Consider the following 14,175-nt stretch of genomic DNA (forward strand, 5'->3'; position numbering starts at 1 on the left):
GCAGGGAGAAGCGCTCGAGGGGCACACGGTTGGGGGCGCCCAGAGCTGGTGTGAAGGAGAGGCCGGTGCCTCCGCTGAAGCAGCCGAGGAAGGGGGCTGGGTTGCGGCTATGGCGGATGCGGAAGCGGCGGAGGAAGCGGGTGTCGGAGAGGAGGTTGTGCCAGAGCTTGCAGACGGCGGAGGCGCGGGGAAGGGAGGACGGCTGCGGTGGGAGGCGCAGGAGGATCTCCGAGAGGAGGTCGTCGTCGTCCAGGGGACCTGCCGCCGGCGAGCGGAGGGAGCGGCGGAGGCCCTCGCAGTTCATGTGGGGAATGGCTGATTGGGGACTGCGGTGGTGGACTGTAGTCGACTCGAACAACCAGCAGCCAAAGCGATACTGAAGAGGGAGGTTAAAACTACGAGAGAGCCCAGCCCAGCCCAGCCCAGCCCGTGGATACACAAACATTGAGGCGGTCCTTCCTACGCCTCCCCCTTGAATCGCGTCTGCGGTCCTTCCTACGCCTCCCCCTTGAATCGCGTCCTCCACGTGCACGTGCACGTGCACGTGCGTGTGCGCTGCGCCGCTATTCCCTCCCGCGACGCACGCGCCAGCTGGCGCAGGTTCGTTGTTTGGCGCCGGAAATAAAATAAAACAAGTCGCGATGGAAAGAATCCGCCGTGTTTAATCCGAGAAGACTCCTCCTTTTCTTTCATTCTTTCTCTCGCACGCGCGCGCGCGCTGCAGCTCCAGCAGCCGAAGCTTTTCTTTCTCTCTCTCGCGCAAACAATTAAATCCGACGCCTCAATTGGGGACGAGCTCCTGCACCTGGCCTTCTGATCCGCACTAGAGGCATGACGCTGCAAAACTGAAATTAGCATCACCGCATATGTTACATAAGAGGAAGGACAATCACAGTAGCCTAAACTGTGAATATATAGACAGCTAGAGCTGGATATGCCCAGTCTCCTTGAAAATACTAAACAGAGCCACGGGCACCGATGCGAGCGTGCAAGTGAAAATACTCATCTGCCACACATAACCATGCAAGGCACAAATCGATCTTGTATATGCCAAATCAAGGACAATCAGCGGCAAGCAAGCATAAGGACATTTCAGTCTCATATCTCATATTCTAAACTAACGGATGCACCTACACTTCTTTACAAAAAAAAATGAGTTGGGCAATCTCATCTATTACAGGAACACCAACAGAGTAGGTACAGACACAGGTAGCTACTTCATTCTGTGCAGATAGCTAGCTACACATGATATAGATATATGCCCAGGTCAGACAAAATATAATGGAGACCCCAAATGCTCCTGGATATTCTCAGAACTTATGCTATTCAGGACCACAATAGAATTGCTATGTTGCAACATTGCACATCACAGCAACTTGGTCAAAGCCCAAAAATACACATACAACTGAAATAGGAAAAATTCATAATAAAAACATCAACCAAAGAATCGGTTAGAACAGCACTTAGTGCCAGGACCACGTCCTGGTTACACAACTACCAAAACTGAACCTAAACCAGCATCGTCACCTCCTCGATAGCCGGATCACACTTTAGCCATAGCTCTACATGCCACTATATATCACAGCAGTGATACTCACCTAAACATACCTAGTCGTATATAGAGGAAGAAGGTCACCTCCGGCTCCGCTTCTCAGTCCTGCAAATAGAATTTGCACGCTTTTAATTAGTGTCAGGAAACACATGTTCACGGGCATGCTAATTAAATATTAAGAAATCGTCAGAGGAGCAGCTAGTGGCGAAAATGTGATGTTGAATATTCGCGAATAGATTGCAGTTGATGTCAACTGTCACCTTGGCAAAATAAATTGCAGTGGCACTACTTCATCACCAGCAACAGCCAAATACTATCAATTCAAAGCCACTAAGAATTAAACTTACTAAATCACTGCAAGTTTAATTAGCAAGTGTTCAAAATTCTGCCATGATCTTTGCCCTTCTCTGGACATCAAGACCACAATACAAATGACAGTAAAATACAAACGGCATGCCTCTAGACCTTCAAACATACAATCCAATTCGACTAGTATGTTTAACGTTGACAAGAACAACTACACCTGCAACCACAAATTCCAGTACCAGTAAAGCACCAAAAATTTCTAAAAGTCTGACGTGATGGCTCAATGGCCCTACACAGGGCATTGACTCGATGGCTAAAACAGCTATTATTGGAAATCAAGTTCATGATCAACTATACATATTCGGGGTCATGCAATTGCTAAAATATGAGAAATCATAAAGTTCTTAAGCCCATATACATTAAAGGAAGAGAAACAAAGCTTGATGATTACCTGTTGTTGCGCGTAAAAAAAAGCTAGATGATTACTGTCCTAGAGATCATAAACAGACCTACCAATATAAAAAAAATAAAAATAGAAACTGACCTAGAACAACAGATTTGCAAATTGCTGTAACACTCATGCAAGCAAGACAAGGAAAAATATAGAGAATGCAATGATTTCCTATCAAGGATAGCCAAAAACGAAACAAATAGAACTACGAATCTGCAGAGAAGTAAATAACAATATAGCTCAGTTTTGGCTCAATGTAATCAAACTGCAAACAAATGTGAACATCACCACCATCATGTTTTGATGGTGATGTCGGCGAGTGTGTCCATCCTAGAGACCTCGTGCTCGAGGTCATCGAAGGCAAAGAAGAAGGACAGCGGCGTCCTCTCAGGTTTCAGACTCATCGGTGGAGAACACGGGCAGCGAGGGCGCCACACAAGAACCAACCAACAGGACGATCACTACTTCCTTCTCAAAGTAGAGGTCCTACTAGTAGCAAGCTGACGACAGTAGTAGCGAGATTTGCCACAAGTTGCTTCATTGACCTACATCAATAATATAGCAAATGAATCGAGTGAATAGCATAAAACCACCACATTGATGGCCAAATTTACCGTATACTACCAGTTTACGTTTGCGGGACAAAAAACCACCACATTTTGCTCGGTTCTTTGCGGAATGCCCTAAACCCGAATTGAACGCGAATTGACAGGGAGTTTGACTAATCAGGGCTGAGGTGGCATCACAGTTAGTGAACCTGCTGACGTGGACCTTGGTCCCACCTGTCAGGCAACATTAAAAAAATTAAAGTATGGAAAATAAAAAAAAGGAGAGATCATCTGCTTCCCAATCCCGACCGCGCGCATCTCCGGCCAGGCTGCCGTCGCGCGCATCTCCGGCCAGCCCGCCGCTCGGCTGCGGAGCAGGGGCAGGCGGCGCACGGCTGCGGAGCAGGGCCGGCGGCGCTCGGCTGCGGAGCAGGGGCAGGCGGCGCACGGCTGCGGAGCAGGGCCGGCGGCGCTCGGCTGCGGAGCAGGGCCGGCGGCGCTCGGCTGCGGAGCAGGGGCAGGCGGCGCACAACTGCGGAGCAGGGCCGGCGGCGCTCGGCTGCGGAGCAGGGGCCGGCGGCGCACGACTACGGAGCAGGGGCCGGCAGCGAGAGCGGAGCAGGCGGCGGCGCACGGCTGCGGAGCAGGGGCCGGCGGCGCTGCTCGGGCATGGCGGCGCGGCCGCTGCGGGGCTACGGCGGGCGCTACAGGGGACTCCGGCGCGGGCGCTGCAGGGGGCGGCGGCGGTGGTCAAGCACGGCGGCGCGGCGGCGCCGGCGCTGCCGGGGGCAGGCAGCCGACGGCCACGAGCGGGTGGGCGAGCGAGCTGAGATTTTTCTACAGTTTTTTTGGATTTTTTTTAATTGAACTATTAGATGGGTCCCTCTCCATCTCACAGATTCCTGCCACATCATCACTTACAGCAGACCCCACTGGTAAAAACTGTGTCAATTTCGGATCAATTCGGGTTTAGGGCATTCCGCAAAGAACCGAGCAAAATGTGGTGGTTTTTTGACCCGCAAACGTAAACTGGTAGTATACGGTAAATTTGGCCATCAATGTGGTGGTTTTATGCTATTCACTCCAAATGAATCAGTACATGTTCATGCATATAGAACGATGTAGAAAATTAAAGTCCAACCAATTGGTAGCAGGTATCTTCACTTGAGATTTATAACAAGAATACTACATCGATATCCATGCTATCATGAGAATCAAACCACGGAAAGCAAAGGAGCTATTCTCCCTAAACAAAATGATCAAGATTACACAGCACCAATCCATAGCATACTGCAGAGCAAAAAGAGGCTACTATAAAGCTCCAGATCAGCTGCACTTGACTCAGTCTTGAAGTAATCACAACTTCTAAACATCATTATTGCAGTTTGTTGCGTTAGATTTACACATGGTAGACAAAACATAATTATCTTCTCTTTGTTTCTGACCAATTTACACATGAGCAAGAACAGGGGGCTATTTATTTCTGAAACCAAATCTGCGGAAATGATGAACATGAGACTAGAAGGCACACGAGACTACGAGAGGAACTGAAACAAGAACAGGACCTTGAAGACAATGGCTGTGACAGAGCACAAGAAGATGCTGGACCGGCGGGCATAATGCTCCAGGAACTTCTCCACTGACTTGTCCAACATATCCACTCCTCCCGCTGCTCAAGAAAGAATCGATAGCAAACATTATAAGCGAACTTTGCAACATAGTAGTTGTCACAGTGAATCAAAATTGACAGAGTACAGAAAATGGAGGCCTTATGTTGACGAACAAGCAAAAGATATAACATTTCAAGATGTAGCTAGCCAGCATGGCAAAAGTCGGTCAGTGAGCACAGCTACTGCTCCAGATCAAACAAATAGGCTAACAGAAGCAAAGAAAGAAAGGATCATGCAAACATTCTCACTTGCTTAATTTTCCCTAGCTTATGCCTCTCATTTGGCAAGAACAAAATGCATAGAGAACACCATATGCAGCAACCAGACCAGCAGGGTTGGATGAAATTACCTCGACCCTGAAATTGACGGTGATGCCGGCGAGCGTGTCCATCCAGGAGACCTCATGCTCGAGGTCGCCCACAGCCAAGAAGTAGGACAGCGGCGCCCTCTCCGGTTTCAGACTCGTCGGTGGTGAACATGGGCAGCGAGGGCACCACACAAGAACACACCAACAGGTCAAGCCCTACTACCTTCTCGCAGTAGAGGTCCTAATAGTAGCATGCTGACAGCGGTACGAGATCTGCCACAAGTTGCTCCACTGACCTACATCAATAATATAGCAAATATGAGTGCTTGGTAGAAAAGCGAAATAGATAGCATACATAGAAATCTGTCATGCTTAAAAATCTGAAGATGTGTGATGGACATCTCTCGGATGTTGCATTCTGAAGATTGACACATAATACACACTATGAGTAGACTGGCCATGCTAGATTTTAAGACAGAGCCTAGTTCAATGGCAAAGCAAATTAAAGTGAGCCATACGCAGCACAAACTACCGTAAACTTGTGCATAAACACACACATCAGGATTCTACTCCAGAATTAATGCAATTTGAAGCAAACAAAATCAAGATGGATTGTCCATTCAACAGTCCATTCATCACAACACACACATGCTGATTGCCCAAGTATTACCTTCGTTGAAGATGCAGTCAGCCAGCGTGGCAAAAGTCGGTCAGTGAGCACGCACTACTGCTCCAGCGTGCAAGCCAACCAGAAGCAGCCAATGTTGTACGATGGAGATCAAGTGACTTGAAGATCATCTAGTCAGCAAAAAATGGACACAACTTATTCAAGATCAACAATTATAGAAATTCCTAATAAATCGTGACCATTTCGGGAACTGCCATGCATCCATAGGTTAGCAGATTGGGACTGAATACAGCAAATCAGTAAAACAAGAAAGCATTGGAGTAAAACAGGGGCCTCGTTCTGCTACTGCCTATGATGAACAACTGGACAAGATTAAAAAAGAAACGTCCAGCTAGTGTTAACTACTAATCAAGATACAGGTGTACAGGTATAAATCAAAATTGATCCGGCAGAGCAAACTTGATGAAACAATTTGCATCAAAATTATTGCACATGGATGAACGCACGGTTTCTCAAGTGCTAGCACATCCAACATAATACAAAGATTCATTTTTTTTTTTTTGCAAGATTAGAGGGAGGATGAGGAGAGGGGCCTCACCGGCAGCAGCTTTTCGTGGAGGTGGTCGACAGCAGGTGCTGGTGGACGTGCTCGCCGACAGTAGCACAGAGGAGACGCCGGCAGCACCACCTCGGGCAGCAGCTCGGGGAGGAAATAGCTGCAGAACTAGGAGCCGCCGAGCTCCGACGCGGTGCTGCCGTCCATCGAGGAAGAGCTGCAGAGGGGCGAGGTCCTACAGGTCGTCCCATCCGGCGCTCACGGCCGCGGCCATGGTGTGGGAAAACGCTGCCGAGACAGGGGTGCCGGAGATCGCTCGCGGCCTTGGAGACGCGCTTGTCCCGTGGAAGAGCAGCGGCTCCCACGGCCGCGAAATCGACGGCGAGGGGCGAGTGGGGCCGGCCCCGTCGTGCTCGATGCTGCTATGGTTTGCAGCAGGCCAGAGCGGGGAGGGAGCAGGCTTAAGCGACCAGAAATCCGTCCTCCGCGCCTCCCGGTCATCCTTCGCCGGCCGCGGTCGTGCCCCCGCCGGAAGAGTAGCAGCTAGGGTTTCCTCGGCGGCGCGATTGGGGGCGCTGGAAGGCTGCATTGGCGGGGGGAGCGAGCGAGAAGCCCGCGCCGGAGCTTGGCCGGCGAGCGGCGGGGGAGGGCTCTGGTCGTGAGAGAAAGGGGAATGGAGTGAGCGAAGGGGAAATAGTGAGTTGAGAATTTGTTTTTCTTTCTCTTTTTCTTTTGATGACATGCATCCGGTGTGACCCCTAAAATTCGTCCAAGATTAATTACAGGCCTTAATAATGTCAAAAAATTTGTGCCGCACGAAAATTGTGCCGCCGCCCACAATCCCATGTAACCCCTCGTTTAAAGCGGTTCTCCTGTATTTTGTTAATTTAGCGGCATCTCCCCGATGATCCAAGAGAGAACCGAGATTTGATCTGCATCAAATTATAGCTCATGGATGTCCATGAGTGTTTTTTACGTCCTCAACCACGACCTTGCATTCTTTGCATTTACTTTACCGTCTAATCCAGGTATAGTACTATAATAAAATATATGTACATATTACTTATGATATCTTTCTTTTTTGCGGATAGAGTTTTCACCTAAAATCTCACATAAACCATAGAGGGTCGATCGGTGGTTGCATGGTGAAGGAGTGGTGTTAGTGCTTAGGTGAGAGGACGGTGAACCTGATCTTACATGGATCACTTCGTTCTCACCGACACTAGCGAAGACAATGATGTGACTATCGAGCAAAAGTTTTGTTTGTTTTCCGAACCTCCTTCTGTGCCTCTATTTTGTAAACATTTTCCCCGTTTTTTTCCACCATCATTTCTTATTCTTATTCTTTTGGAACTTTCTCCTTCGCAAGTGGCACCTCCTTCGCAAACAAGACACTACTCGAGAGGAAGATTTCACACTTAGAGTGCCAACTCCCACTTCGAGGCCACCGACCTAACTACTGTAACCTCTTAGCCTCCTTTTGGGATTTTTATGTTCCTATGATGCACACTAACACTAACAAAGAGAAGATTCACATGAAATCTTAATTTTTGGAAGGAAAGATAGGGGTAGGCGTCACAGGGCCCACGAAACAAGGTTTAGCGTGAATCTGGGTGATGAAAGGTCAAGAACTATCCCTCTCTTGCATTGGATCCTAATGTGGGTATATAAGTGTGGTAGGAAGAGTGAAAACCAATATACAACTATGAAGTGGCACCTCCCTCGTAAACATGACTTCTCAGGATGGATATTTTTCACATTTTTTTGTTGAGGTCCGACTTCGAAGCCACCAACCCAAATCTTGTAATAATTTGGCAATTTTTTTAAAAAAAATCATGTTCTTAGGACCTACGCTAACACAAACAAATAAAGTAGTTGTCACATGGAATCACCACTTCTGAAGGAAAGCTAGCGGTAGATGTCGTTATGCACATGAAACATGGTTTCGCCTAAAACCAGGAAAGCAAAGGTCGGAAACTAATCCCCTCCTAAATGGGGTCCTATATGGGTATATAGGTGTATTTTGAAGAGTAAAATCTAATAAAAAAATCTTTAATGACACTTCCTTCGCAAACAGTACAACCTAGGAGAAAAAAAAATTAGAATTACAGTGCAAAACTCCAACTTTGAGGCCACCGACCCAACTCTTGTAAGAACTTGGCCTCTTTTGGGAGTGTTTTATGTTCATATGACCTACACTAACACAAGTTAAGACAAGAGTCACATGGAATCACCATTTTGGAAGGAAAGTTGGGGATAGACGTCTTGCGGGGCTCATAGAACATGGTTTCACATGAAACTGGGAGAGGAAGGGCTAGACCTGTGCATGGCACCTACATCGCAAACATGACTACCCGAGAGGAAGATTAAGAGTCATGGTGCAAAACTTCGACTTCGAGGTCACAAACCCAAACTCTTGTAAGCACTTGGCCTCCTTTTGGGGTTTCATCTTCCTAGGACCTACACTAACCCAAACAAAGGGAATAGTCAGAAGGAATCACCACTTGGAAGATAAGTTGGGGGTAGATGTTGTGGGGCCCATGAAATAATGTTTCACCTCGAACCGAGAGAGGAAAGGTCAAACACCTTCCCCTCCTGCATGGGGTCCTAATATGGGTATATAAGTGCGACAATGAGTGAAAAAACATTATAAATCGATGTATTGACACCTCGATCGCAAATATGACTACCTAGAGGAGGATATCAGACTCATAGTGCAAAACTCCCACTTCGAGGCCACCGACCAAACTCTTGAAAGCACTTGGCATATTTTGGGGCATTGATGTTCCTAGGATCCACACTAACAAATACAATGAGAAAAGTCACATGGAATATCCACTTCAAAAGCAAGGGTATGGGTAGACATTGTGGGACCCATGAAATAGAGTTTCGCTTGAAACCCAAAGAGGAAGGGTAGGAAACGACCCTTGTTGTGAAGATAAAGAAAACCAATAAACATCTCTGAAGTGGCACCTCCTTCGCAAATACTACTACCCGTGAGGAATATTTCATACTTGCATTGCAAAACTAACTCCCACTTTGAGGCCACCGGCCCAACTCTTGTAAGCACATGACCTCCTTTTGATTTTTTCATGTTCCAAGGACTTATACTAACACACACAAAAAAAGAGAAGAACCACATGGAATCACCAATTTGGAAAGAAATTTAGGTCGGTGACTATGGTGTGGGAGTTTTGCACTCTAAGTTCTAAACCTTTCGAGGGATAGTTTTATTATATAGCAAGTTCCACTTCACCATAAGTGTATTGGTTATTCCACTTATTCTATTTTACAACATAATTCCTAGTCACAATGTCTACCCACGTGACATTGTGGCGAAGTGTGGCCAAGGGTATGAGATATAAGGATATATATATAAGAATACCCACTCTATCCAACACGGTGTCGCCATCGATATGTGTTAGGTAAAAAATAATTTACCGTCCTTGGTGTCACCTGGGTCACGACACATCCACGATGAATGACATCCCTTGGTATGCTACCAGTGTAAATTGAGTGCAGCCCGTGACATCGAGGACTTTGGTCAATACTGGACCACCGTCATTGGTGGGGTGACGCATGTGCACCTATCATGTCATGTGTCTAAGAGTAGACCATTTGATTACAAAGACATCGTCTCGGCAAGGGTTTTACTTGTTATGTTTTTCATAAATCATTTTACTACTTTTTAAATATATATTTTTTAGCTTGCGGCGTGTCCGGTGGTTAGCATTCATACTTAGGACTAGATTCGGCAATAAAAATAGGCCGATAAAACACGGTTTAATGAACACATTTTTTTATATTCATGAATATAATGTCTGAATGGCGAGTATATACATGCCGCCTAATGTGCATAAAGAGTGATGTATTATTATAGGCTAATGGCCAGAATACCCCATGGAGCAAATACTTAGGTGAGCATGATCAGTGACTGATCGAATGAATGCATGAGCATGCCTGTATCGTAGCTGCATGCTTGATTGTTGACATGCCAGTGGCTTTAATACTATGGCGGAAAACGAGTGGATTAATTAGGGACGAGTGAGACACAAATTTTAAGCCAAACAACGCGCATATATAGTTTCGAGAAAATTATGGACGCAATCACTCGTTGGCGAAGTCTATGCAGCGCTCAGACTCATGTCCAGCCAATCACATTACGAAAGCGCATCACCAGCCCCTAATCCTAGTTTGCTGCACTTCAGCTCGCTCGCGATCCCCCATTGCGCAGCCACAGTCAGCCCGATTCTGGCCGTCTCCGGCGAGGCCTCGGGCTGCCGAACTACGTCCAAACACCAGCCCCTAATCCTCCACCGAACCGGCGGCGTGGACCCTTCAATCTGCAGCACCCACGATGAACCCTAGACGACCGAACAGGATCCCGTCTCACCGGCGCCGCTGCGTGGTTCCATCCCGTCTCCTGGCCGGTCGGCCATCCACGGCCACGGGAGCAACCTCGCCAAGGCGCTGGATTGGTGGCGGGGAGGCTCGGACTAAGAGATGGTGGTCGTCTGCAAGAAGCTGCTGCTCCCTGCGACCACCGACGACGTCCCCGAGCTCCTGCCGCCGGCCACCTCTCCGGCATGCTGTTGCCGGTCCCGGTCACCTCCCCAGCGGTCCGCTGCCGAGTGAGCACCATCGCCCACTCCTGCATCTAATTTAATTTTGCAAATAAAGTCTCTGTTTGGCTATGAAAGATAATGAAACATGTGCATTGTGAACTGATTCATTTGAACTGATTTGTTTAGACATTCTTTGTATTCAAAGTAGATTTCGAAACTATGAAAGAGAATGAATAATGAATTTGTATCCAATTTGGTCATCGTGAAACTGTCAAAATAGATTCTGAACTCATCATTTGTTTCACTTGTTGCCACTTGGGGATTGTACTCGTATTTTTCTACCTGCAGCAGTGATCTATTCTAAATATGACTTGTATATGGCTTCAAGTTAACAGCTTGTGGCACGTTCCAGACTTAATTTTTATGTAGTTTATGAAAAGGGGATCAGGTTGAAACCACGGTCTTACTAAGCCACTTGCTCTAAATAAGGTTGTTGTTACAACATATATGTACCTTGCTTTTCCTATTTTCCTTTGCTGCTAATTAACCTGCATTACTGTATGAGAAAAAACAATTAATAGCTGTTTCCTCGTACGATTACCATGTTCTTGCATTTCCATGTAGGCACGGCCGTGGCTGTGGCCCCCAGTGTTCTCCTCGCACGACCATGTGAGTCCTCCTCCATCTTCTTCCCGTTGGTGGTCGCCACCGTTGTCGTGGTTCAGCTGCAAGTAAATACAGTTCATGCACGATGGGTAAAACCTGTGAAAAGTCCCGTGGCGTGCTTGATGGATTTCCATGGGAATTAGATTAGCCCACTGAAAACTTTCTCATCTTGCTTCGTGAGCATCATCCATCCACCAATTAGATGAGTTAAGAATGTTCACCTTTTTGTGTTGTTAGATAAAGGCAGCATCCAAGTGTGGCATCCATTGACGTCTTTTTTCTTGCAATGCTAGGTGCTGTTAGAGTGAACAATCCATAGCATTATCTTGTCTACAAAACTAGTTAACTATTCATTGGTGTGTACTTATTTTTTTACTGGCTTATGGTTGGATCCTCTTAGCTGCAGTTTGAGGTGTACTCAATTTAGTGCAGTTGTTATATAGGTTAGTTCAAATTGACATACTACTAGTGCTGACCTCCTATCCTTGTAGCGGCATGTTCAAGGTACTCAATTTAGTGCAGGACTGCTAGATTTTAGATCCTACTCATCACGTGTTTCTCAGCCTGCAATAACTCACTGTGCATGTTAATATTCTGCAATTCAGAGCTACTGAAATCTACTATATAGCTTTGGTATTTGTGAAAGTGCTGGCTTGTTGTGTACCAGCAGAAGTGTAGTTTAGCATATGTACAATGTCAAGTGTAGATAGAACTTTGTTTAGCAACTCTAACCAAGAACTATTGATTGGCAGTACCTAATGAGTACTTAATGCTCAATTTCTTGTTAGATTGGTGAAAAAATATCATAATGGTTAATAGTGAGGTGGACAGTGCAATTCTATCTGCCTGACCTCTTTCAAGAGCATGGTAGGAGATAATTTATTAGCTTGTTAATTTTACCATGTTACAAGTTCACCATTTGCTTTTGATTATTTCTTGTTAGTCGGAGGAGTGGATGGGTTGGACAGATCTAAGGAGAAGGTGGTGGAGCAGTGTGCTTGCCGGTCCAACTCTTTCTTCTACTTCGTCGTCGTCATTGTTGTCAAGGTCATGTTCCTTTTTCGATGCCTCTTGTGCGCGCCTAGGATTAGTGCCATGTACATATCTAGCTGCAACAACACTCATTTTTGAAATAAATAGACCCATTAACTAGTTGAAGTGCAGCAAACTAGTACCTGTTATTGGTTTATTCTTTTTGTTATCATGTAAATCCGTTAACTTGCTATATTCTTGTATGGGGTATCACTGAAGTGCGGCAAACTAGTACTTGTTCTTAGATTAGCGCATCCATATTCTCATATGTGTTGTTCTAATTTACTCTATATATTGTCAGCAAACACTATCTAATTACAGGTTATCTTCCTGCTAGGCTGCAAGCCTAGCAGTAATTATGTATTTGTGAAAACTCTCATGTTCAAATTTCCCATTAACAAGTAGGAACTTGGGCCGTAGTGTTGTAAATTGACATGTAAATTCTATTTCAGAGCGTATAGTAGTTTGATCGTGGTGTGTAGGTCTGTTATTTTCTCCTGACACATGTGGATCTGAGCCAACACATAGTCATATTGTCGCTGCTATAGAACATGGATCTTTTGATATAAAAAGCTTCAAACTGTCGGTGATACTTCCCTCGGGTACGCATCAATCATTCTTGATATGCTGAAAAAGGATGTGGATCTTCATTATTTTACGAACTAGAATTTTTGTCTTTCTCCGTTTACATTGCTCAAGGTGCGGCGACTTTGCATTTTGCAGATGGGATCAAGTGACCTCACAGGTCGTAAATGGCATGGCGATGGAAAGAAATGTCGTCATGAGAGGTGCTCTTGTTTCCCTCTCTACTTGTCCACATAATAATAATTGTCTTGTTTTCAAATCCGCTTTAGTGTCTTCTTCAAGTTTTGCGATGGAAACTTGGAGAAGTTGTTGGCCAAGGCTGAATCCGAACTCATCAATTCTGATTTTTTGGTGTTATGTTGCTGGTGTCAACAATGGTGTCGGTGAGACCAACGCCTCAAGTGGCCACTCTTGTGGCAACAACGATGCCAACCCAATCTAGATCATCGTTGATGCTATCATCAATGTTCTATGCGTGCTGCTAGCCTGCTAGTAAACCTCTCCGTTTGTTTACATGGCGATGTCAAGCTTGTACTATTATTATCAGCTCATGTCAGTTTAATTTATTGTGGTATTAGTAGAATAATGTTAACTCCATCTTAATGTGTTGAGGTGAAGTCTATAGCACTATTTGCTGCTATATTAGGTTGCAGGTTTTATGTTAATTGATGCTTGCTAAATTTTCTTTAGAGTTGTCCTTAAATTTGTGTTCTTTTTGGAGGATAACAAGGAGGGTAGTAGCTGCCTGATGTGTATATCACTTGGAAAGAAACAAGGAAACATGGAGGAGGGTAATAGACTCGGAATCGTGTTGTAATGCAGCATGCATGTTGTGTTGTAAGTAACTGGCCTAGGCTAGGATGTGATTGCGGAAAATTTCATTATGCACATTAGGTTTGCCTTGCCGGTTGTTTGTTGTCTCATGTTGCAGTAATTCAGGTTGATTGTGTGTCACATGCGTTGTGAATATTGTTTTATTTGTAGTATATTGTTTGCTAATCAGGTTTGGATGTCCCCAAAACAGGCAAGATCATGCCAAAAAAATAGCACTCCCCTGCCTTTTTCTTTTTGGGGGATTTTTTTCAATTTAAAGTCAGAATTGATCTAGCTAAGCAAGTCAGGTGACACTACTAGCTAGTTGCATTGTGTTTTGCCAATCCTGACCTGACGGCATTCATTTGTTGTTGCTTACTACTGATAGATGAGTGTACTCCACTACTCGTTATTGGTATGGCAGCTAGTTCACACTAGTACATGTATAATACATGTATATTTCGCCTTTTTTAAAAGTTGCACATGTACAAAAGTG

General features: G+C 45.6%; 1 long non-coding RNA gene across 2 annotated transcripts; it reads right to left on the minus strand.

Annotated features, from left to right (window-relative positions):
• Positions 1–1,279: 1,279 nt before the first annotated feature.
• On the minus strand, positions 1,280–6,347 carry LOC124691431. 2 transcript variants are annotated; one of them, XR_006998948.1, is made up of 5 exons: positions 6,061–6,347; positions 5,505–5,632; positions 4,877–5,125; positions 4,423–4,526; positions 1,280–2,854 (listed from the first exon to the last, which is right to left on the minus strand). It is a non-coding gene; the product is annotated as an uncharacterized LOC124691431 (long non-coding RNA). The 2 variants fall into 2 exon arrangements; XR_006998947.1 differs by having other exon boundaries at positions 4,877–5,130; positions 6,061–6,342.
• Between the last annotated feature and the right edge of the window lie 7,828 nt (positions 6,348–14,175).

The sequence above is a fragment of the Lolium rigidum genome, chromosome 2 (assembly GCF_022539505.1).
Source record: "Lolium rigidum isolate FL_2022 chromosome 2, APGP_CSIRO_Lrig_0.1, whole genome shotgun sequence".
NCBI lineage: Eukaryota > Viridiplantae > Streptophyta > Magnoliopsida > Poales > Poaceae > Lolium > Lolium rigidum.